This window comes from Phocoena phocoena, chromosome 16, assembly GCF_963924675.1.
Source record: "Phocoena phocoena chromosome 16, mPhoPho1.1, whole genome shotgun sequence".
NCBI lineage: Eukaryota > Metazoa > Chordata > Mammalia > Artiodactyla > Phocoenidae > Phocoena > Phocoena phocoena.
In genome coordinates this window covers 1993601-2018996 of record NC_089234.1, presented here as the reverse complement: position 1 = coordinate 2018996, position 25396 = coordinate 1993601, and positions in this window count along the sequence as shown.

The window sequence follows — 25396 nt, the reverse complement described above, 5'->3', positions numbered from 1 at the left end:
TGTGGGATCTTCCCAGACCAGGGTTTGAACCCGTGTCCCCTGCATTGGTAGGCAGATTCTTAACCACTGCGCCACCAGGGACGCCCCATTCCTTATTTTCAAACAATTGAATTTATGAAAATGGATTATGCTTTAATGAAGCTAAGAATTATTTTAAACAGATTTTCTTTTTAAAAATTTGAGCATAAGTAGCTTTACAAGATTCTAGTACTGTTTTCTGGCTTTACTGATCAAATAGTTTTGCTCGTTGTAGTTTTATTTAGGATGCTATCTTTACTCAGAGATTTACTGATTATGTTAAAATTTCCAGGAGTATTTGGAATATCAAATCTTATCCTTTTGGGCCCTGTTTACATCAACTTCAGAAAAGATACTTCAGTTCTGGCAACAACAGATATACTGTGACAATCCTCCTGACGGAAATAATTATAAAAGTGTGTGTGTGTGTGTGTGTGTGTGTGTGCGCGCGTGCGTGCGCTTAATTCCTATAGAGAGTTGGGGACCACTTATCGCAGGCAGGACTTGAGAAGGTATGACCCTGGAGAGGAGGCACACACAAGAGGTGAGTTTCACAACTACCTGGATGTATTCTCTGGAATGCATTCCATTCCAAAGGATGGAGTTGGGGAGGGGGAGGGAATGGGGTGTAGGTAGAACTCCAAGCAGAAGGCAAAACATTTCCTAGGCTGAGGAGACATAATCAGAGCTCAGGAATAACAAGTGGCTGAAAATTAAGAGAGAGGGCACCTCAGGGAAGCAAACTGGAAAATCCACAAACGACTTCCTTGCAAGTTGTGGGCTAACTCCTGAGCTGTATGTGTGACAGGTCAAAACACTGAAAAGATTTTCAGCCGCCACAGGGTGCTGAAGAGGCAAGAGTTCAAACCCTGCCAAGGTCAAGGGCTTTGGTGATCACCACAGACTATCAAGTAAGAGCCTGAAAGGGTCATACCAAGTGGTGAGGACCCCACATCCTAAGGGTGAGGGAAAGACTAATGCAGGTCGGCCATAGCAAATCCGACAACTAACCGTAGACAGGACCACTAGGACCGCTGTGACCGGTGGTACCCACTTGCCTGCCAGAAAAACGATCTCTTTGGAGGAAACATCGTCACCTGAAGCCACTACCGTTTCTTTTTATCTGCAAAGCCTGCGCAATCTGATACGCAATTGAAACAAATTACAGCGCCTGGTAAAACTCAATACTGAATAACAAAGAAAAGCAATAGACCTTAGTTAGAGACCCACAGAGTTCAGATTTTGGACAGACCAGACATGAACTTTAAAATAGCTATGAGCAACACAATTAAGAATAAAGAGAAAAGGATGGAGACTTTCATCAGACACCTAAAATCCATTAAAAAACTAAATTGTAACTCCAGAGCTAAAGTAACCATAAATTAAATTAATAATGTAATGAATGAGTTAACAGGAGATTAGATACATCAGAAAAAAGAATTAGTGAGGCAGGTGATAATTCATTTGGGAGTATTCAAAGTGATGCACAAAGAAGAAGACGAATGGAAAACATAAAGAAAAATGTAAGAGACGTGTGGGGCAGAGCAAAAAGGTCTGATCTATGTATATCAGGATCCCCAAAGGAAAACAGAGAGAGAGTAAGACTGAAGGAATATTTAAAATTCTGGCTGCCAGTTTCCCAAAACGGATACTCTGTTAGTCAGCTCAGGCTGCCTTAACAAAACCTCACAGATTGCATGGCTTAAACAACAGAGAGTTGCCTTCTCATAATTCTGGAGGCTGCAAGTCCAAGGTCGAGGTTCCAGCAGGGCTGGTTTCTGCTGAGACGTCTCTCCTTGCTTTGTATACAGCACCTTCTGTGTCTTCACGTGGCCTTTCCCCTGTGCACTTGTGGGGAAAGAGAGCTCTCTGGTGTTTCTTCCTCTTCTTATAAGGGCACCAGTTCTAGGGGATTAGGGCTCCACACTTAAGACTCCATTTAACCATATTTACCTCCTTAAGGGCTGTATACCATATAGTCACATTTGGGTTAGGGCTTTAACATAGGAATTTCGGGGGAACACAATTCAGTCCATAACAGATGCCCAAATCTAATTAAAACTATCATGTCACAGATGTAAGACATCCAAATCCAAGGCAGGATAAACACAAAAAAAATGCACTTAGGCAAATTATTCTTAAATTGCTGGGAAACAGATGAGAAGATATTAAAAGCAAAATAAAGAAAATATTGAAAGGAAAAAAGAATCCCTACCTTCACGGGAGCAATAAAACTGAAAGCTGTATTTCAGAAATGAGATACAGAAGACTATGGGATAAAACCATTTAGGGGATTTTTTTTGGATGTGATTTCAAAAATAGAAAAGATATAAGAATGATAAGTTAGCCCCATCTACATTTTATCCCCATTCACCAATTATTTCCATTTCTCCATTTGTCAATTGTGAATCTTCTCCTTCCATTATCATATATAACTCAAATCATATATATATATATATATATATATATATAAAATACATATTCTCATTTAGAAGTAATTTTCAGACACAGTGCTCGTCATTCCTAAACACCTCAGTGTCCATTTCCTTAGAACAGGGTCATTCTGTTATATCACCACAGTAAAGTTTTCAAAGTTAGGAAATTTTGCATTGACAGGGCATTATTATCTAATCCAACATCCTTTTTCAAAGTTCTTCTGTGTTCCAATAATGGCCTTCATTCTTATTTCATTTTTTGCAGCCTGAGAGCCAAGCCAGATACATTCTGGTGCCAGGTGTCTGGTTCCTCCTAAACTAGGTCAGCTCCTCTCCGTTTTACCCTTCATTGCTTTGATGTCGTTAAAGAGGATGGAAAGTTATTTTATAAAATGTTCATTGTGGGTTTGTCTGATGTTTCCTCATGATTAGATTCAGATTTTGCCTCTCTTGACAGGAATAGAGTGAGAATGATTTTGTGCTCTCGTAAGTGGACTGTAACAGATGTGGATTTGAATTCAAAGTCAAAAAGGGTGACCCCCCGTTTCCCTTCCCAGATTTGTAATCTCCTCCACCACTGCGAGAAACGCAACCCATCAAACGCAGCCCATCACCCTCAGGGTACTCACTCTACCGGTTCACACAGTCCTAGCTTTTAAGGAATGCATTTCAGAAGTGCCAACGATGCCACTGAGTAAACAAACTCACCAAACCAGAGTTCAACATCTGTTTACAGTCTCTTTTATTTTTGGTCTTTATAATCAGGCTATGTAGTCAAATTATTGTGTTCAAAGATTCTTGGGTTAGTTTTTCCTCTCTTCAGAGTCTGTGTTATTTAATTGAAATATGGTTGTGTTAATTAGCTCCTGTGTTCTATTTTAGGGATTTTGAGTACAGGAAATCTTAATATGGTTCCAAAATTCAAAACTATACAAAAAGTAATGCTCCAGGAAGTATCTTCCCCAATTCTTTTACCTCATTGCACATATGCCTGTAGGTAACCAGTCTCAGTGGTTTCTGGCTTATTCTCCCTGTGTTTGTTTTTGCAAAATGAACCAACAGATATTCATATTTCTTCTTTGTACATACTATATATGTATACTCTCCTGCCCTTTGCATTTGCGCTTAGCAATATATCCAGTTAACATCAGTAAGAACACCTCTTAATCTTTTCTACACCTGCTCAGTACACACTTGTGTGCTGCCCTGTAACTTAGCCAAGCGATCCCCTGCATCTTGTCATTGATGACAGAGACTGACTTCTACTTAAAGTCCAGAGAGTCAGCTTTTGAGGCTCACAGGTTTTGGAGTCTCTGTTGGATTTATCTAACTCTTCCTGTGTTGTTCAAGGCAGCCATAGATAAACTGGCAGGGTTTGGCTGTGTTCCAGTAAAACTTTGACTGTAAAAGCTGGCAAGTGGGAGGGGGCACTTAGTTTGCCAACCCTTGGTTTAAAATATTATTATTATTTTGCCATCACAAACAAAGCTGCAATGAATAACTTTGTTAATCTGCATTTTTGTATTGTCCAAGGGGCGACTTCAGGGTAAATTCATAGAAGAAGGGTTGAAGGTAAGCACGGGAGTGGCTTTGATATTGCCTTTCCTTAAAGATGCATAGATATCCTTCCCACCAGCAGTTATGGAAATGCCCACCCCACAGCCTCGCTGTCAGAAAGCACTGACAAATGTCTCCACTTTGATTATCTAATGGGTGGGAAAAGGCTTTGCAGTGTGGTTTCACTTAGCATTCTTCCAATGGTGAGTAGATTATTTTGTATTGTCCTTATCTGGTGTAAGTGTTGTAATTCTTCCTATTCTTTAGGGAAAGATTTTTTTTTTTCACTTTTCATGCAGAGAAATTTTTGTAGCCTTGGGGCTATCTAATTTTTGAATTTTTTGTTTGATTCCCTTGTGAAATTATCAGTACCTCATATATTTTTCAGGTAGTTTCTTCATAACTTTCTAACTTCTATAAAAACTATTTTGTTTAACCTTTCTGTTTCTAATAGGGTCAATTTGGAGAACTCTAATTTCATAGGAAATTATGCATTTCATCTAGATTTTCAAATTTATTTGCATAGAGTTCTGCAAATAATCTCTTATGATAGTTCTTAATTTTTACTTTTTTGGACAACTGATTATTATATATATATATTTTTCTATATATTTTATATATTATTTCATATATATATATATGTATGATTTCTTCTCCCTTTTCCTAATCAAGGTAGCTAGCTGTTTGTTTACTTTGATATTTTGGAGGAAAAATCCATGTTTTGATTATTAATTTATCTACTATTTTTCTCTTGTCTAATACATTAAGTTTTGGTTTTATTTTTTGTTTGCTTTTTTGTGCTTATTTTGGTTTACTTTTTGTTCTTTTCATGGTTTTTTCATTTATTTTTGTTTATAATGATATAAGCATTTAAGGCTACAGAGTTTCCTCTGATTACTGCTTTCGATGAATTCCATAACAGTTATCTTTTTTTTTTTTTTAGAATTTCCGTAATTTCAATTTGCATTTTCTCTTTCGTCTCAGTTGTATAATTGAAGGTTTTGGTTTTTTCCATTTCCAAGCTGAATTAAATTTTTGTTTTTTTAGTTTAGTTATTAGTTTCTAGTTTATTGTATTGTGATCAGACAAGATTATTTGCAATTGTCTACTTTATGGAATGTATTGATATTTTCTCTGTGACCTAATAAATGGTCAATTTTAGTGGAAGTCCCATGTGTGCTAAAGAGTAACTTCTGAATAGTTCAATAAGATCTGTCTTCTTGATTATGTTGCCAGTGTCTTCTAGCTACTTAGGGATTTTTGTCCACTTCTATACTTTCTACTTTATGGAGATATTTACTGTTATTTTTAGCAGAGTTATTTGTAACTGATACGTATTATTGTGAATTGTGGTCATAGTGTTAAAACATATCCTTCTTTGTAATATTTTCACTTAAGGTCAGAACCTCTGCTATCTCATTGCTTTCATTTGCCTGGTATAACTCTGTCTTCCTTTATATTTTTAGCCTTTTTAAGTCACGTGTATCTTGTGCATGCAACATATAGTTGAGTCTTGCTTTCTGAAACAAATTGGAAATAATTTTTAATAGGTCAGTTGAACTCATTCATATTTATATGTGGCTGTGATGAGTCTCACTGCAATTATATTATTTCATGTCACTATTGCTAGAGTTATTCATGCATATGTGTTATTTTCTTTCCTTCTGTGTTGGGTTTCCTCCACTCTTTTATTTATTTTACATTCTCTCTCTCTCTGCTATTTACATTGGCTTGTGTTTTGTTCTACCTTTATTGCATCTTTGTACTTACACACTTTAAAGTTCCCTTAGCCTTCTCTGTTCTTATTATTTTTCTGCCTTTAGAAAACATCAGTTTTGGTGGTATCCTTGACATTTCCCTGAGCTCCATACCACAATCAATACACTTATTTTCTTTTCCCTCTTCTTGTTTAGTTTTGTTTCCCTTTTTAATTTTTATTATTTCCATTTTGCCAAAATATGTGATATTTATTTCTTCTTCCACTCTCATCCCCACTCTATTAGCTTAGTCTTAAATATTCAATTAAGTATATTAAATCATTACCATTAGTTCCTTTAGCCAAGTTTCTTGGCCATAGCTTGTTTGGAAGAAGCCTATCCTCCAGCAGATTCCTCAAGAAAGGCTCATAGAACAGTGGTCCTGTGATCTTATGTGATCAAAATTGCGATTCTAGTCTTGACGTTAGACAGCTTCTGGCTGTGTATAAAATCCTCGGTTCACATATTCTTTCCTCATATTTATTGAAATTCCCCCATTGTTACCTTGAGATGTCTGATGCCAGACTAATAGGTTATTTTTATAGTTTTTCCTTGAGGTCCAGAGATTTTTTTTTTAAAGCTTTTAAATTGTAATAGTTTTACCAGGCTAAGTTTTTTTTTTTTAAACATTTTTATTGGAGTATAATTGCTTTACAATGTTGTATTAGTTTCTGCTTTATAACAAAGTGAATCAGCTATACATATACATATGTCCCCATATCTCTTCCCTCTTGCGTATCCCTCCCTCCCACCCTATCCCACCCCTCTAGGTGGTCACAAAGCACCGAGCTGATCTCCCTGTGCTTTGTGGCTGGTTCCCACTAGCTATCTGTTTTACATTTGGTAGTGTATATATGTCCATGCCACTCTCTCACTTTGTCCCAGCTTACCCTAAAGTTGATCATTCTGGGTCAGTTTTTCTCTGGTCCCTGTAGGCTCTGGCAAAATGTAGACTTAGGTCTTCTTTTACTTCTGTAAAATATCCATGAAGTATAGATCTACATATTAGCCATGACCCATTGTTTTGTTTTTCTGGGGGGAGAACCTCTGATTATACGTATGTTGGATTTTGTTTTGTCTGTCCTCCATTTCAACCACTTTTCTTTGACCTTTTTTATGTCTTTCCTTCTTTTATTTTTATTTTCCAAGTTATTCTGACTTTCTTCTATGACTTTTAATAAATTTCTATTTAAATATGTTCTTACTCAGGCAGTCTATAACTTTGCTTTCATTTCTGATCTTACACTATTCTTTTTCTTCCACTTTTGTCCTGAGTACAATAAATTCTCATTTGATTTCTTCTACTTTTTGTTTATTTTTAAAATCTTAATGTCTGCATTTCTGATCTCCTCAAATGCTCATATAAAGGTATTTAAGTTTACTTTGGAGTGTTGCATTAGTTTTATTCGGCACTCTTTTGGGGAGTGCTGGGTTCACCAGCTTAAATTCTTTGATTTCAATTTTCTGTTTATTCTTGCATTTGCTTTATATAGATGATGTCTGCTTAAGTTCATTCAATATTATAATAGTTTGGAGAATATTATAATTTTTATATTTTAAGAGAAACTCCTTTCGTTATATCAAAGTGTAGCTTCTGTGATGGAGTTTTAGGGGGTGGCAGGTGGAAGTGGTGTGGGATCTATTTTATCTTGCAGAGATCCACATTATGCCCACTTGCTTTGTCCTTTCCCCTTCCACAACCCAATATCCAGTAAGTGTCTTTCCTTCCATTTTCAGCCCCTTCTTCCCTGGAAACAATGTCTTTCTGAGTCCCATTTCATTTAACAACATTCCCTTTAGTCAGTGCATTGATCTGATAAGACCTTTTTTAGAATTTTTGCATCTAGGATGGATTTTCTATGTTTAGGGCCATTTGGGATCTTTCTGTGCATTTTCCCCCCATCCTACTAGGTTTCCACAAAGCCTTGCACTACACTCCAGTTGTTAATTTTCTGCCGTAGATAATTTGAAGTTTGCAGTGTTCTCTGAATTTTTGTTATGCAGAAGATGTTTTATTTCTTCTTATTTTTCTGTACGCTATTTTTGAGACTGTGTGGAGAGATTCAGATTCAGGTGGCCTGGAAATGCTAGAATGACATCTGTAAGAAGCTGGGGAAAAGCGCTCCAACCTGGACACTTATGCCCAGTTACACTGCTGTTCAAAGATGAAGGAACAAACATGAGAAGCGACAGACATCCGTGAAGAGGTGAATGATAAAGAGGGGGTGTATTTGCATGACGGGAGGCCTCATGGCAATACTGACAATGAACTGCTGATTCAACCGTGATCGACCCCAAGGACAGTGTGCTGAGGGCCAGCAGCCAGACACACAGGAGTGCGTGCTTTGTGATCCTGTTTATGTGAAATTCTAGAGAGACAAAACCAATGTGGTGACGGAAGGTAAATCAGGGATTGCATGAGGCTGGGTGGATGGTGGCCTGGAAACCAAATGCAAGGGGGCGTGAGAGACTTTGGGGGGCTGTTTATTCTGCTTGTGGGGGTGGTTACATGGACGAGCACTTTTGTCAAAACTCTCAACCGTTCACTTAATATAGGTGAGTCTTATTATGTGCAAATTATACCTTGAAGTTGATTTTTTAAAAAGGAAGAGATGCTTTCAGAAAAACAAAAGCTAAGAGAATGCACTTCTATGAGAAATGCACCCCAAGATACGCCTCAAGGAAAGGGGGTTCTTGAGATTCAGGGAAATTGTCTCAAATGGGAGCCTGGATGTGTGGGGTAGAATGAAAGGCCTCATTCTTGGGCCTTGGTGCCCCCTCCATCCACCGCTGAGGTGAGCCCTCCAGGACTTACATCCTCCATCAGAGCAGGTCCTGGGAAGGGACCCCTCGGGATGAGCACTTCCTCTTGGAACAGCAGACCTGGAGCTGGGGCTCCCGCACCATCTGTCACTATGGCCAACCCAAGCAAGTTTTCGTTGCAATTATGAGACCGCTGGGCAGATAGCACTTTACAAATGGACCCATTTTTAACTCACTGTAGGACATTTTGGTGATCAGTTTAAGAAAACAGTGATGAGTGAAGGAAGTGCTCCTGAACCCAGCACAGATGTGCTCACACTGTGATGATGCCCAGTGTTAGGGACCAGCAGCCCGATCTCGCAGCTCGGGATTTCTCAGGGAATATTGCAACCGTACATCCTCTTGAAATGTCTATTTGACAAGAATTTTGAAAACTGAGAGATGAATGAAAAGAGAGCTCTCGGGAATGGAACATCTGTGTTACAAAGGCTTGTGGGAGCAGTGATAATAAACACCTGTGAGAATTACAGTTATAGAACAGAATGTTTTCTAAACCTTGACAATAACAATCAAGATAATAACACCAGCACTTACAGAAATGGAAAGAGGCGAGAAGTGAGTGGATAAAATTCTGTGCCTTTTAAATCTCTTCTCCGAGCAAAGTGAGTCAATCATTACTGAGTAAAATGGAAACTTTATCTAAACAAAGGACTAAAGCCTCAATATTTTTCATAAGGTTTTTATTTTTTAAAATCTCAGGGGGATCTTGTAGGAAACAAAATATAAAGAGATATTTACTTAAAAATCAGCAATTTCAATCATTACTGAGTAAAATGGAAACTTTATCTAAACAAAGGACTAAAGCCTCAATATTTTTCATAAGGTTTTTATTTTTTAAAATCTCAGGGGGATCTTGTAGGAAAACAAAATATAAAGAGATATTTACCTAAAAATCAGCAATTTCCTCAGCTTTACCTCTATTCTTTTTTTGGTTTAATTCTGGTAAAGTCAAACTTAATATACTTATTAAACAGTATTTTATATTATGATTCTTTTATAGTAAAATGTTATTCTACCATACGCATAGTTTCTATTCTATCTGTATGTAGGTACAGAGAAGTCTTCATTGATATTAATATAATATTAATAATGGTTAGGATATGGGGATTATTTTTTGGTAGAGTACTCTCCTGCTTTTTTTTTTTTTTTTTTCGGTACGCGGGCCTCTCACTGTTGTGGCCTCTCCTGTTGCAGAGCACAGGCTCCGGACGCGCAGGCTCAGCGGCCGTGGCTCACGGGCCCAGTCGCTCCGCGGCATGTGGGATCTTCCTGAACCCGTGTCCCCTGCATCGGCAGGCGGACTCTCCACCACTGCGCCACCAGGGAAGCCCTCTCTCCTGCATTTTTATTATTTTATTATTACTTTTATAGTAATAATAATAATAATGGCAACTGTTTGCTTAGTGCTGTTTATGTCCCAGGGGACGGTCTTGGTCTTGGTATCGTTTAGCTGCCTTAATCCTCAGCCTGTGAAGCCTGTGAAGTAGACCCCAACCTCACGGATTAGCACATCAAGGAACAGGAAGTTCCTGTCACTTTTCCAAGGTCTCTGGCAGAGTCCGGGGGGTAAGCCTGGGCATACTGGCTCTGGAGCCCCTGCTCCACCCTGCTGGGCTCTGCCCCTCTTAGCAGGTGTAATTTTTCATAAGGCTGTGTACTGATTAGTGGCTGATCAGGAGGCAAAAACTGTACCAGCTACTAAAGGAGGATAATGATACAAAGTTGTCAACTAGGTGACGGCTCAGTAGAAGATGCTGAAGTGTTACAGAGGTAGTAACTGCCGAAGCCACTGCTAGAGGAGGATAACGGGAGAGGTGGGGATGGTTAAAACTGGGAACTGAGAAGGTGGTTCCCTCAGAGCTAACCTCAGACCTTGGAGGTGGGTGCTGGCCAGCTGGAGCAGGGGTCCTGGGGGCTGAGACCCAGAGCTGTGAGGAGTGGGTGTGTGCTCAGTGTGACGGGCTGACCCTGCGGGTCTGGAAAAGGCTGCAAACTGGTTTCGTCTATAGGAACCACTTCCCGTGCAGGGAAGACTTCTTGCTAGGGTGACAGTCCCAGGAACCACCCTAGACTGGTAATAGGAAGGAAACAAGAAGCAAACAGGGGGAGCGATCCCCTCCTCACGTCTCAGCCCGACGGTCCGTCTCTCTGGCATCTCCTCTTGGCAGAGCCTAACATGGAGCCGGCTGGAGAACCAGGAATGTGGTTGGAAGAGTGGGACCGCAGCATCACAAAGCAGAGGATAGGCGAGTGGGCTGCAGCTGGGAGACAGCCATGTGATTGCCAGCGCACAGCCCTTTAGCTGCTGTGAGCCCATACCCACCTGTCACACGGGCACTTCCATACTGTGCAAGCACAGTCTGTCTCCACCTAACAGGATCCAGCTGTCCTGCACACAAACAGAGGCACTTTCATCCTCCCCTCCTTGACGAGACCCAAGCCTGTCAGACGGTGCTCGTCTCTGGGAGACAGGTACCCTGTCCATCTGGGCTGATACTCAACACCCCTCAGGACCTGGTTACCTAAAAGCTCCAGTGTAAAGAGACCCTCCCAGGAAACATGTATGGAATAATAAGGGACAGGAGGAGAGAAGAACAGAGAGCTGCAAATGCAGCTCTAAGCCAGGGGATTCTAGCTGACCTCCAACGTCATCCTCGGGGATCAGAATGAAGCGTGGCAGGGAAGTTGGGGGTGTGGGAGGTAATCCCAGGTATTTTGCTTTTAGGAAAAAAGGGGAGAAAAAACCCTACAGGCAGAAGTAACCACCTGCTCCCCAACCAGGTGAGTTTCCTAGACGGACGTCAACCTCCATTCACGGGCTGTTACCTGTTAGACAAGGTGCTGAGGGTCCCGTGAGGAGAGGGACAGTTCTGAGAGGAAGGGGAGGGGGCACTGGGGTATCTCTCTGGATGTGGGGAGACAGCCGTCAGCAGTGTGGCTCTGTAGAAGGACAGGTCAAGTCCACAGCCAGCTGAGCAGGGGCCTGAATAAGAACCAGGCAGATCTGAGTCCAGGCTCTGGACCTCGGCAGTGGCTGCTCTTCCTGTTCTCAGAGCTCGGGAGCCTGAAATGAAGGAGATGTGACAGGAGCAAAAGGGGACCTTGGTTCTCTGTGGCCACCACCAGCCTGAGCTCCATCGCCTTCAGCCTCTGGAACTTGTCTTCTTCCAGCCTCACTAGTCAGCGAGGGAAGGGGAGGTGGGGACATCACAGAGAAGAGCACGGGCATTGGATCAGAAAGACTTGCTTTCAAGTCGCAACTCACGCACCCAGCTGCGTGATCTGGGACCAGTCATTTCAATTCTCTGAGCCTGGTTTCTTTAATCCTGTCTTGGTTGCGGCTGCTGTAACAAAAGTGCCATGGAATTTACTTCTCAGTTCTGGGGACTGGAAGTCTGAAATCAGGGTGCCAGTATGGCCGGGGTCTGGTGAGAACCCCCTTCCCAGTTGCAGATGGCTGGTTTCTCCTGTGTCCTCATGTGGTGGATGTAGAGAGGTCCAGAGGGCTCTATGGGGTCTCTTATAAGGGTACTAATCCCTTCATGGGGGCCCCACCCTCATGACCGATCACTTCCCAAAAGCCCTGTCTCCTAACACCATCACTGTGGTTAGGATTTCAACATAGGGATTTGGGGGGGCACAAGCATTCAGTCCTCAACAAATACCCACTGTTCAGGGTTCTTCTGTTGATCAGCACTGCTGTGCACTGGCCTGGTGCCTGGCTCTAGGGGGGTGGACGGGTAGTTCTGTGACAGAGTCAATGGTGACTTGTTATTGGGTGTCACCAGTACCTCCGTTCGGTAACCTGGAGTCCATCAGACTATTTGCAGGAAGGGGTCCCGAGAGCCATGGGCACCCAGTGCTGTCTTGTCCGTGGAGCCACAGGCTGGCGGATGCTGCACGCAGGACCAGGGTTGATGAACAGGGTGGTTGTCAGCTGACACTCCCCCCGTGGCTCTAGCTGGTGAGCTGGGATCTCAGACACTGTTCTTCATGTCAAAACACTGCAACACGGACACGCAACAGAAAATGGAGTCCAATCCAGGAGGGCTGGAGGAAGCGGAGGACTGGGAGCCGGGTCAAGGGGCCGTCCCGCCTTCTGCACCCCACGTGCACCGTTTTGCCAATCCTGCACCTCCCATCTTCCCTCCTGCTGGGCTGCCCCTCCTTCTTGGGACGTGACCCCATTTCCAGGCTCAGTCAAGCAAATTGCCCCAACCCTGCCCTCAGCTCGGTTCTTGCCTCAGCACTTGCTCTGCCCTCTCCCGTCTCTGACAGTTGAAACCACACTGTCCATCAAACTGTCTAACACGCCTCCTTCAGGAAGTCTTCCCAGATTGACCTGCTTCCCTTTCACCTTTCTCTGCTCAGAACATGGCTCTGGTGCGCTGCCTTCACATGCATTCATTTCTGTGATGCTTTGCCCGGGCCTTCCTGCTTTTATTTACTTTTGTCTTTTAGGTTTATCTGCCTGGACTGGTGACTCTGAGGTTTGGGGACCCTCACACGGTATTTATTTTTCCCAAATAATGGGGATGCAAACAATGGGGGTGCTATTTGGGGAAAGCCCCTTTATTAAAGTTAAATGTACTGACATTTTCCTCACCTGCAGACACAACTTACCGAGCATAAAATCAGCGAGGATGCTCCCAGAGGCATCCCAGTGTCTGGAACGAATTACCCGGAGCCTCTGGGTGGCCATAATTGTCATTAGTAACACAGGGATTGATGCTGCTGAAGTCATTACCGTTGCAACTGTGGAGAACGTTCTGTCAAAGCAGCAGAACAAACTCGGCGCTTCTTCCTTCCCTTGCAAAGGACTGTTTGGGTTTTGAATGTATCCTGCCTGCTGGCACGACCATGGTTATTTCACAAAGCCAGAAAGAAGAGTTTTTTTGACGTGCACTAGTTACCACCAAGCGATGCTCACCGTCTGATTCTTCAGTAGCTGGAAGATCCAAGCCGCAGTGTCCCGTTGCCATGGGCACAGCTGTCCCAGGGAGAACTACCCAGTTCCCGTGTTAATAGGATATCCGTGACTTGCTAAGTATGACTCTTCCCTTCATCCTGCATATAAGACGTGATCTCCTGAGCAAAGTAGCCAGTTTTTCCCGGCAAGGAGACAAGAGCTGCATACCCTTCCAGGCTTAGGGTGGCACACGGGGTCCGCAGACAGGAATAGCATCCATCACTCTAGGATGACCAGTGAGGTGCTTTATGTTCTGCTGCGATGCCTCTGTAAGTGAAGTGTGTGGTTTTATCATTCAGACCTAGTCACTGTCACCCAGAACTAGTTATAAAATGAAGACCTCAACCAGAATGGAATTCGAGTTTCCCAATCTCATTTCTAGTTGCCATTGTTTTCGAAGCCGAAAACCTCAGGCTTTGTGGACCAGAGCAAAAAGAGCCTTGGAATAAACACCCCTTACTACAAACACTGCTTCTAGGTGTGCAGGCTGTAACACAGGCGCTGCTGTGTTTATTCTTGGCGGTGGTAACTTGACCCAGCAGTGCATAGAGGATCAATACTCTTTTTAAAAAAAAATTTTTTTAACATCTTTATTGGAGTATAATTGCTTTACAATCAGGATCAATACTCTTTATTCCAGTATTTAAGTAGTTGGAACATGAGGGACAGCACTGACCTCGTTATATACGACTGAGCAGGCCAGACGCTGAGAGATGGGCCACAGTTACTCCTCTGTGTGCACGGGTGAAGGTACAGCTGAATTCAACATTCAGCCGATTGGGAGCCTGGTGATAATGGCCCCGAGAGGGTCCATTGGCTCTGCCTCCAAGGGTCATGAAAATTGACAGTGGTCAGACCAAGGCAGGCCAACAGTCCTTATCTATTTTGGCTTTCATCTCCTCTGAGCCAGATAAGCTATTCCTGGGGCTACCCAGCTGCCTGCCCTGCCAGCCCTCAGTCCTGGTCTTAGAGGGCTCTTCTTGGGCGCTTTGAGGTTTCAACAGGTCACAGTCATATAGATGCACGCCTAATGCCATTGCAATAAAACTCACATCTACTGAAACGTCTGGAGGTCATGGATAGCCAGGCAGGGAAACCCTAAGCTTGAGGGCTGTGCGGGGTTATGTGCCTACCTGGATGGATGGGGAGAGTTGTGGTGAATGGAGCGATGTGTTGGAATTCTGGCTGAGCCGGGAGAGAGAAGGTGTGGGTTCTGGTTCTGGCTGTGCTATTGGCTGTTCCTGGACAAGTGAATGATCTCTCTGCGCCTCTGTTTTTGCAAAACCTGAGTCGGTTTTCTTGCCTGTGTAGACTGCTACCATCCGCACTTTCTGAGCCTTGCCCTGGAGAGGTTCTGCCTTCACGTTCAGCATCTTTCCTGCATGTCTCTTGTCCCTCTGCCACAGCCCCTGGCAGAGCACAGCCCCGTGGACCCCCAGGGGACATGTCCCATGAGTGAAAAATGAACTCTGTCTTTTCAAACCGTTGACTGCTCCAAGTGTCACTGCCGTACCACCAGGACCGTCCTGACGGATACTCCTCTCCTTCCGAGTAAGGAGGTGAGTTCTGAGCACCAGAAAACGTCGGTAATGGATCATCTGAAATCATGGCATTTGGGATCCAACCTGTAATTACAGAGACTTGCACTTTCTCATCTGTTAACAACAAAAAAAGGGAAAGTAATTATGTGATTTGCAGAGGTAATAAAATTCAAAAGAAACAAAAGTGATACCCATTTTTTCAATGTTTGGGTGAAATGAAATGTGTTTGTATCTTTTTTTCACTGTGAATGGAAATTAAACGGGAAGACCAGAAGGTTTACATGGAGGAATAAACAGATTCCTACTGAGAGACAAGAAGTAATCATCGCCGTTGTAATTATGCGAGGGATAAAGAAGCTTTCTACCAAGTAGGACGGGAAAGCATTCTCATTTATACAAGAACAAAGAGCCTAGAGGGGCCTGGGAAGGGGGAGATCGCTTCTCATCATCGAATGAAATAGATTAAGCAAGGACGGGACCTTTGTCAAGGGCCCGGGTGAACGACCTGGGAGGCCTGGGAGCCAGGACCACTGGCCGGGGCTGGTGTGTGGGGGGCTGGAGAGACCAGACAGCTCGAGACACAGGATGAGGTGCCCAAGAAGGTGGGACAGTGGAAATGTGCAGCTCCCCACATGGGTCCTGGGGATCCACCTGGGGATGGATTGTTTGCTTCAGGCTGTCAGGTCCTGCAAAAGTGGCAGGTAGGGAGGAACCTGGTCTAGGAGAAGGACTCAGACTCATGGATTCGGGATGGAGACCCAGTCTCTGGCATTGGGATTCATGCGGGTGGATACTCCAGGAGAACAAGGCAAGGCCAGTGCCTGGGCCTGGTCAGGGAGAAGACCCCAGTTTAGGGGGCCAGCCGTCGGCTGGGTTCTCCTAGGGAACCTGCTCCAGCACCTGGGACAGGCAGGTGGAGCCCCAGGCATCCCAAGGGCAGTGAGAAGGCTGGTGAGAAGCAGCTTCTGGGTTCTTCTACTCACGAAGGGCAGGCCTTTCTCAGCCCTATTTCCCTTGCCTGCAAAAGGCAGGAGCTGGAGGGTTGCTGTAGCACTTGAACGCCGTAGTGCGTGTTACTCAATAACTATTGGTTATAATTATTCAGTCATCCTCATGCTTTGACTTTGGCCCTTGCCCTGAAAACCGAGACCAAGAGTTATGGCAGAAGGCACTCGGAACGCCCTGTCAAAACAAACACTTATCAAGCCTTTTTAGAAGAAGCTTTGATCATATATGGACTATATGTAAGCACATTCCTGAATTTTCATGTAATACAGACATTCGGCCCTTCCTACCCCAGCACAAGGCATCCAATCGAATCCTGAAAGCAACAAATCTTGCAAAGGAGACATTCTGGGTTCAAACCCATATCCGGCCACTCGCTAGCTGGGTGACTTTGGGCAAGTCACCTCACATCCCTACACTTTGCTGTCCTCGTTTTTGTAATGGGGCTAAAGGTCCCCCCTTCCCTGCACCCCACGGATTCAGTGGGCTGAGGGCACGAGAGGGTCATCTGTTCCCTTTCATTCCCAACTTGCCATAAAGTAAAAATCTTTGGTGCAAAATAAAGAGCTGTCCCAGTTTTCTGTTGTTTTAAGTTAAAAAGCGACAGTAGAGATGGTGAAGCAATGAGCTGGAGCCCCTTCGCGGGGCCCGTCGGTCACACGAGACTCAAACCCCTCTCATCGCCTCCTGAGCGTGAGACCCGCCAGCTACGTCACCTCTCGCCCCTCAGCTTTTTCCAACTATAAAAAAATGTAGATTGTGAGGGCGCCCACCTGCTGGAGGGGTGAGATGTTACATTGAATAATTCATGCTACAACCTAATACAGAGCGAGTGTCCAGTAAATTACTATTACTGTTCCTAGCATCACCCTGACCCCACCCTGACCCCCAAACACCGTTTTCCAGGAAGACGTGCCAATGTCTCCAGAGCAGCAGTAAGGCCGTGAGCGCTCAGGCTCTTGGCGGGGCTCGTTCTAAATGATCAGGCTCCCTGATTGATGGTGCCCTCTGCGTGCTTGCTCAAGACGGGCCTTCCAATGACTCCGTTTGGTTTCAGGAACCCAAACGTGGTAATAAGCACACGTCAATTCCACCAGCCCTGAGGTTGACCCTCCAGAAAGGTAGGTGATCAAATGCTATTTTAAAATTAGCCAGCTGATGGTATTTCTGTGCTGGTGTGTGCTTGAAACGTCAGGATTAACACAATCGTGGGGAATCGTTGCGAGGCTCAATGTCAGGGATGTAAATCCGGGAGGAGCTGAAACGTGAGAGGAGCCATGAGCATCCTTGGTCAGCAGCGCCTGGCCGTGCGGCCATCTGCAGTCCATGAGCTTTGGTGGAGAACGCTGCAGTGTGAACCACGCTCTGACCCGGGTCGGGGGAGATGTGGGCCGGTGGTGCTGGCGATCTGCACTCAGGGCAGCCCCAGGCTCCCAGCGCCTTGCACACAGGGGCCCGTCGCGGGGAGAAGCCAGTGCAGGAGAGGTGCGCGAAGTATCACGGAGAGATTTACACGCGTTCCTTGGACAGAGGGCATGACAGCCCCTCGGAATGCAATCGTAAATCTCTATTTGATGATAGTGATGATAACACAGCTTTATTCCAGTTATTCCAAGTACTGTATTTAGCTAATGTGAGCTGCCACAGTAAACACACAACGAAACCTGCAGCTAAGAACAGAAATCCAGTGCAAAGGGATAGATTTCCCTTGGTTCAGATCCTGGGTCCTTACCCATATTTTCAGTTTTTACTGCTCAGAATAAGGATTTAGGAAAGAACTTTCCAACATGCCATGTTTCTGTGCTAAGGGAAGGGAGATGTGACCTTCCGGATGTCTGCAAGAGAGAATCAGGGGTGCTGGCTCCCATGGCCCACGCTGGTCCCCATCAGGGCACCCCGTGGGGCGGTCGAGCCACGGGGCACCCAGGACAGAGCATAGCGCCCAGGCTAGAAGGAGTGGCGCTGGGCTGTCTCCATGTCAACATCCAGGGTTCATAAGGTGACAGCAAACACCTCCTGAGGTGTATTTCTTTCATGCATTGAATGCATTTTGAAGGAAACATTAAGATGATTCCCCACAGTTTGGTGGGAGGCATCTGTAGATTCTTTTTAAGAGGACTGTGTTAGACACCACTCTGCCCTGTAGGGTCTCCCCCAGAAATGTCGATTAATCTGTCCCTACCTATCCACCCCCTGACAACCCCTCACCAGGCCCACTGTTCCGGGGTGGTCCAGCAGGCTCCCACCCGCTCCAACTCTCCTGGAGGTGGAGGCTACTGTTGGCTCTTTAAGACAGAATTCCCCATGGTGGGGGCACAGCTCGGCGTCCTTGCCACCAGGAGACATAGCTTTACCAGCCTTCACTGTCTGCACCCAGAATGTCCATGTTGGCACCGTGTGCCCGGCTGCCCTGGCTGCACCATTTACTCAGAGGGTGACCTCCCCTCCCACCTTTGTGTGTCTGGAAAACATCCATCTCCCGCCCTTGATCCAGCTCGATGGCTCTGGGGTCCCCTCCTCCCCTCTCCAGGACCAGGCTCCAGGCAGCAGGCTTAGGCTGTGATGTGACGAGTTCCCTCACTTTGACGAGGGTCCCAGCACCTGTGCCCGACCCCAGTCCCATCCTGCACCGTCGGGAATCCCGCAGGGGCTAGTGCGGCAACTCAGCTGCCTCCCAGTGAGAGTCCTTATCCCAGACTCACGTCTGTCCCTGCATGATTCTTGGGCATGTGGTGTCTGTTCTCGGCAAAGTTTCCCACTCGGGCAGGACTACGTTTGCTGAGTCCTCTGTGACAGCCGGCCACTTGGAAAGGGTGGTGCAGCCCTGTTGCGGAGAGAGATAGCATGAGCCACGAAGGGATAGGGGCCCAGTGCGAAGTGTTATCTTAACTAAATAATTGGGCTTCATCTGTAATCGTGAGAATCAGGAGCAACACAAACATCCGGCAAGTGACAGTTAAGAACGTGATGGTTCAGCCACAGGACGATGCAGGGTGGACCCAGACAAGATGGAGCTGGCAGGGCTCGAGGGAACGGACGCATCCTCGAGATGCCTCATTAAGTGACCGATGTGCACTTGCATGCCCTGCTGCTATAAGAGCAAATCTGCGTGTAATAAACTAGGAAAGAATAATCCGCCTGCCGATGTAGGGGACACGGGTTCGAGCCCTGGTCTGGGAAGATCCCACGTGCCACGGAGCAACTAGGCCCGTGAGCCACAACTACTGAGCCTGCACGTCTGGAGCCTGTGCTCCGCAACGAGAGAGGCCGCGATAGTGAGAGGCCCGCGCACCGCGATGAAGAGTGGCCCCTGCTTGCCACAACTAGAGAAAGCCCTCGCACAGAAACGAAGACCCAACGCAGCAAAAATAAATTAATTAATTACTAAACTCCTACCCCCAACATCTGAAAAAAAAAAAAAATTACGATGTAGGAAAGGATGAGAGGCTTATGCCAGAAGGTTAACCATTTTGGCTGTCTAATGAAGCATGGGGTAGTTTGCTGTCTACTTTTTATGGTATGGTTAGATGAGTTTCTAAAGAATGAATTATTAATTTCAAAAAAAATTAATAATAAAACAAAAAATCAATTTAGAAATGGGCAAAGGATCTAAACAGACATTTTCCCAAAGACACGCAGATGGCCAACAGGCACACGAAAACAGGCTTAACGTCACTAAATATCAGGGTGATGCAAACCAAAACCACGATGAGATAATATCACCTCACACCTGTCGGAATGGCCATCATCAAAAAGACAACAATAACAAGTGTTGGCGACGACGTGGAGAAAGGGGAAATTGGTGCAGCCGTTGGGGAAGAGAGTATGAAGGTTCCTCAAAATATAGAAAAGAGAACTACCATATGATCCAGCAATTCCACTTCTGGGTATTTATCTGAAGAAAGTGGAAGCGGTAACTCAAAATGATATATACGCTCCCATTTTCATCGCAGCCTTATTTACAAAAACCAAGATACGGCAGCAATCTAAGTGTCCACTGATGGTTGAGTGGATAACAAAGATGTGGCATATGTATACAATGGAATATTACTGAACCATAAAAACCAAGGAAATCTTGTCATTTATAACATGAGCGGACCTTGAGGGCATTATGCGAAGTGAAGCAAGTCGGACAGGGGAAGACAAATACCACTTATATGTGGAATCTGAAAAAAAGTAAAACAAAAAACTCAGGCTCATAGACACAGAGAACAGACTGGTGGCTGCCAGAGGTGGGGGAAATGGGTGAAGGGGTGAAAAGCCTCAAACTTCCAGCTAGAAACTAAATAAGCCACAGAATAAGCCACTATACTGCATGGCGACTGTAGCCAACAATATCGTATCGCGTATCTGCCAGGTGCTAAGAGGGTAAATCTTAAAAGTTCTCATTACAAGAAAAAGAATCTACAGCCGTGTGTGGAGATGAAGGGGGAGATGAAGGGCACTTGGATTCTTGCAGTGGTCATCTTCCAACACATACACACATCACATCAGCATGCCGCCCCCCCAAAACTAATAGAATCTATGTCACTTATACCTCAATGTGCTGCATGCCAGATGATCACATAAAATTCTCCATCACAGGGGTACCTGCGGTAGCAGGAGAAATGCCTCCTAACAGCCCACAAATCCTTCTTTTCTCAAGCTTTGGTAAAATCGTCCAACGTAAGGCTTAATTCATATCACTGATAAACATACCTAAACTCACTGATGAATACAGCTAAACTCTGGAGGAAGGTCAACACCTAAACGTCATGGAGGAGCTAGCTGCCATCCAGAATGTTCTAGGCCATTGTCTAATCCCAGCTGGTTTCCCCTGAGTGGTGTTGACACACTGGGACACATTCAGAATCTTTTTCTTTAAGTACAATGTTTTTTTGTTTTCATTTTCTGGGGTTTTTTTCCCACCTGAACCTCTTGTCCATGTTTAATTTCAGTTGCCAAAGAAGAAAGCTAAGAGTTCTTCTCTGCTCGTTTCCTGTTTTTTTTTTTTTTTTTGCGGTACGCTGGCCTCTCACTGTTGTGGCCTCTCCCGTTGCAGAGCACAGGCTCCGGACGCGCAGGCTCAGCGGCCATGGCTCACGGGCCCAGCCGCTCCACGGCACGTGGGATCTTCCCGGACCGGAGCACGAACCCGTGTCCGCTGCATCGGCAGGCGGACTCTCAACCACTGCGCCACCAGGGAAGCCCTCGTTTCCTGTTTTAAAGTCTTTGTAAAGGGTGTCCTGGGTACGAAAGGCAGTGACAGGCTGGGGCTCTCTGCCCATTCACTGTCATTTCTGTTTCTGTTCCCTTTACTGGATCCCTTTAAATTACTTTCCTAAATTAATGAATTAATGGCAATACCCTCCTGCAGCTACTAATAAGAAAGCCTGCAGCCGTCTTCTGTCTTTCTCGCTCAATTAGTTTTCACATTCGATCAGCAACCTCCTCTGGCTACTTTTACTCCCTGGACGCACCTAAACCTCATCCTCTCCCAGCCTGTCTGCTCCCCACCTGCTGGCATCACCCCTAAGCCAACTCACTTGTTTATTGCAACAGCCTTTAATCGGTCTCTTCACCTCCAGCCTCTCTGGCTCCAATCCATTTTCTGTGCTTTACTTAGTACGTCGTAAAGAAATGTCGTTTCACTCCCCAATTTGCCAACTGGCAGTTCCTCTTCTGCCACAGGATAAAGATCAGTTTTCTCCAGAAGACACGTAAGGACCCTTTGTACCCGACTCCAGCTTGCGTTTCCAGTTTTGTCTCTTGCTTCCAGGAGACAGCTGGCCCCTGTTTTGTAGCCACATGTATCGCCTGACTCTTCTGCGGGGACGTATCCCTCTGTCGTCTTTTTTTTTCTTTAAATAAAACGGTATTTGTAATTGAATTGTTGGAAATATCTTTTTCACTCCTAATTTTGAAACAATGATAGTACAATTAGTTGCAAGGAAATGTCAAACCCTGATTCAGTCATAGTTTTTGAACAATAACCCGTAGGAGAGCAGCTGTCTTGACTGAAGCAGGAGGATGGCCTCTGCCTCTGGCCAGAGAGTCCCTGACATTACGGCAGTGAGAACACCAGATCTTTAACAAACGACCAAATGAGGAATTTTATACACTGTTCCGTCTAAAATCCACAGTTGTTTTGTAAACCATTAACGAAACAACAGAGGGTAAAGTGTGGGAGAGGGGAAGTACCTCTTAGAATCAAGGACATACCCAAGTTACTGGTGAATGAATATCCTCACAGTTACCAGCCTGTGACATCACATGCACTCAAACACACTCATCCATGGTTCTCTCTGCCTGGAGTCTTTTGCACCTGCCTCAGGCCTGGAAACTGTTGGTTCATCCATCAAGACTCAGCTCAGCTGGTACTTATTCCAGGAACCCTTCCCAGAAATCCCCAGAGGAACTTGGTTGTCTCGCCCTTAACTGGGCATCTTTCCCACCAGGCTCCGAGCTCCCCGGAGATGGGCTCACCTTCCTCATGTTTCCTCCCGTTTCTGTGACTGAGCCTGGCACACAGTATCAGCCACTCAGTCACGTTTACATAGATGTAATACGAACACACACATTCTCCGTGGGGAGAAAACAGGATTCAATACCAGGAACACCTGTTTCTCAAGGGATTATTCTTGTTCTTCACATGTGAAAAGTCACTCCTGGGCGTATACCCTGAGGAAACCGTAATTCAAAAAGAGACACGCACCCCAATGTGCATTGCAGCTCTGTTTACAACAGCCAGGACATGGAAGCAGCCTAAGCGTCCGTCGACAGACGAATGGATAAAGAAGACGTGGCACATATATACGATGGACTATTACTCAGCCATAAAAGGAAACGAAACTGAGTTATTTGTAGTGAGGTGGATGGACCTAGAGTCTGTCCTACAGAGTGAAGTCAGTCAGAAAGAGAAAAACAAATACCGTATGCTAACACATATATGGAACCTAAAAAAAAAGGTACTGATGAACCTAGTTGCAGGGCAGGAATAAAGAGGCAGACACAGAGGACATGGGGTGGGAGGGTGAAGCTGGGGTGAAGTGATAGTAGCATCGACATACATACACTACCAAATGTAAAATAGTTGGCTGGTGGGATGCAGCCGCATAGCACAGCGAGATCAGCTCGGCGCTTCGCGAGGACCTAGAGGGGTGGGATAGGGAGGGTGGGAGGGAGGCTCAAGAGGGAGGGGATATGGGGACGTGTGTGTGCATATGGCTGATCTGCTTTGTTGTGAAACAGAAGCCAACATGGTATTGTGAAGGAATTATACTCCAATAAAGATCTATTAAAAAAAAAAGTCCGTGGAAACCAATGTTAGTGAAGCCGTTACTCAGATGTCCTCATTGGGAAGATGTGACTTACAAGTTTGGGCTGAAATAAAATTAAATTAGAAAAAAGTAGCCGTGCCAACTGTGACGTGGACAAACATGACAAATGTACTCCCATTTCATAAAATAAAAATATCTTATCACTCGAGAGGTGTCGCCTGCATCAGCACGTAGGCTACGCCAAGGTGGTGTTAATTACAGAATTTCCAATCGGTACTCACGGTTCTAGAAGGAGGGATAGTACCCTGCTAGCATTAGGCACGTCCTACCATCAAGATGTTTCTGAGACTAGTGTCCTATTTGAAGAAGCAAATTGTGATAAGGAAGGAACATAGGCAAGCTTTCCATTTTCCAAGTTATTTACATGATCATTCATTCAGCAAATAGCGACATTTATTCAGCATGGAATACGCATGAGGTGTGCTTCCTGGGGCTGGAGGCGAGGAGAAAGACAAAGATGAGGCATACACATCTCTGTTGTTAAGGAGATTATCTGGGCTCTATAGCAGATGTTTAGCGCAGTGGAATATCGATTTCCAAATATTTCGATATTGTGTAGTCTAGTGAAGAATAGTTTCTGTTTAACATTTGGGACTATCCAGGAGCCACTTTAATTTCAATACTGGTTTTTATTTTTCCTAAAAAGTAAAATCAGTGGACCTAATTTAATATATCGAGAGTCGCCCGGAATGAGTCACCATGACAGACTCTTCCAGGGATGTTTATTCGGGACTTTGCTATGGACTGCTTGAGAGCCACAGACAAGAGACAGGGGAGCAGATGACAAGAGACAAAAAACTGGAAATGCCCAGGGCTCTGCTAGACGGTTTCTGATAATGTGAGAACATAAAGGAATGTCATTTGGGATCTTCTTACATTTCAAACTCGTGCCAAAACCCAGAAAGTCACCTTGACTTTTCTTGCTTGTCCGGGCATCTCGCTGCTTGGTTCCGAAGTACTGTCCAGTGATACCTTGTAACCCTGAGACCCATCCTCTGGCCTCCATCCTTAATCCTTCTAGCCTGAAAAATAAAATAGTCTTTTTCTGTTCAGACTATTTCAGCGGTTTCCCAATGGGCCTGATTTGCTGTCCTATCACCAGAGTTATCTTTTAAAAATGAGAATCTAGTCCTTTGTTCTTCTACTTAAACCCTTGTAATGATTCTTCAGTGTCTACAGGATAAAACTAAATCCTGAATGTGACAGAAGATGCTTCATGGCATCTTCCGGGATTATTTTCTGCACCTCCTCAGACTCGTCCCTTGTCTGTGCCCTGGCATGTTGAGCCACTGTGTCCCGAGTGAGCCATGTCCTCTACAAGTTCCTCCTTTTGCTCCTGCTGGCCCCCTCCCTTCCCTGTGTGGCCTGCGGGGCTTGCATCAGAGCTCTGGTCAGGCATCTCCCAGGCGGGCCGTTCCCTGACTCTTCCTCAGAGGTCTGGTTCTCGGGTCTGGAGGGACTGACTGCCAAGCACCTAAGCCCTCACACTTGTGACCTCTCTCTCCTGTTTCTCCATCCTAGGGTGGAATCCGCTTCCTGGAGATATAGTTACCATTGTATGACACTCTATGATACTTCCTGTTTGCCTTTTTGGTTCTCTACTACCTGCGTCAAAAGTCTCCATGTTGGATTCTCTCTGGTGCGATATCTGTTTACTGACTGGACCTTGGCTGATGTAAAAATTATCACCAGAAATGGTCTCAGGAAACAGACACTCAAAATGGTATTTGGAGATTCCATTGGTCATGCCATTAGATTTGAAGGCAGGGCTGAGTTCCATGCAAATGGGAATTAGGACACTGTCTCCAAAGCACTGACATCATCATTATTCAAATTACCACCTGCGATGGATGGATATGGAGTGATTACTAAAAAAAAAAAAAAAAAAAAAAGAGTGACTTGGGGGACTCCTGTGGCGTTCCTGGTGACCATAGGATGGTGGGATTCGCTGACTGCTCCTTGGTGCCATGAA